The sequence below is a fragment of the Stereum hirsutum genome, assembly GCF_000264905.1.
Source record: "Stereum hirsutum FP-91666 SS1 unplaced genomic scaffold STEHIscaffold_16, whole genome shotgun sequence".
NCBI classification, from domain to species: Eukaryota; Fungi; Basidiomycota; class Agaricomycetes; order Russulales; family Stereaceae; genus Stereum; species Stereum hirsutum.
This window is the reverse complement of record NW_006763146.1, coordinates 1,401,134-1,402,345: the sequence shown is the minus strand read 5'-3', so window position 1 is coordinate 1,402,345 and position 1,212 is coordinate 1,401,134.

The following is a 1,212-nucleotide window of genomic DNA, read 5'->3' as shown; positions in this document are numbered from 1 at the left end:
GCATGCTCACTATCATATAAAGCTCTCCACTGCAGTGGCTGAATTTTATTGTTCAATATTTACAAAGGTATATAAATGTTCCTGACTGAGCATGGGCAGCAGACTGCAGGAACACAGCTCGCCACACACAGGGCCACTCTCGGTCCTCTCGGTCCACGACTGTCACGGTCACTGTTTGGCGGGAATAAACAGCGCGCAAAAAACGCGCGTTCAATCTTCTATGCAAACGGCAGTAGAACATCTGGTAAATGAAATGACCAAGTGTTCCGGTATTCCTCCGGACCAAATTGAAACTACGCACACATGAGTATGGAGTTTCACTTAGTAATGAAGGTGCTCGCAATGTAGGAAGACTATGGGATACTCACAAGTTAGGGACTATATACTTGTCAGATAGATGTTCATATTCTACAAATTATGATGATTTTAGTTTGGCAGATTGATTTGATTTACTGTGTGCACAGCTTAATGTGGGAAAAGGGGTGCAGTTTAGTGTATTTGATGATTTATGGGACTAGTGACATCAATGTTATGGGAGCCAGATATGACTATGATAGACTTGATTACTCTGCGAATTACAGTGATTTTTGCGAGACCATGCAATGTCTGTAGCTTGTGTGGCAATAATTTGGTGGTTTGTGGCCCCGGTGGCACTTTTAGGCACAACAAGAGATCAAATAGCAATGGAAGGGCCACTAGGCTTGACTATCACATGGATTGTTGCACAGCAACATGCAAAAGCCACTTCTAAGAAGCACAATTGTGCTTCTTTTGCTTCTTCTGGGCTTCTTTTGCAAATGCTGGAGATCCCCAGGGTGAGATGTGTACTGTGATGATGTTTCTGCTGTCTATGCTACTCAAATGTTGACAGCAGAAACATCATCGGAGCCCATAAGCTGTCCTTTCCCTCTATGTGCCACTTGGGCCACAAACTGTTAAATCATCGCCACACAAGCTACAGACATCGTACAGTCTCGCAAAAATGACCATAATTCGCGTAATATTCGAATCTGTCAGAATCATATCTGACACAAACAGTGATGACATCATAAGCTCTGCAATTCATCAAATACGCTAAACTGAGTGAAGAGGGGGCCCAGTTTAGCATATTTTGTGAATATCGGAGCAAATGTCATCATTGGCATGGGAATCAGACATTTGCCAGATATATTTAAATTTCCCCGAAATTATGCTCATTTTTACAAGCCTGTG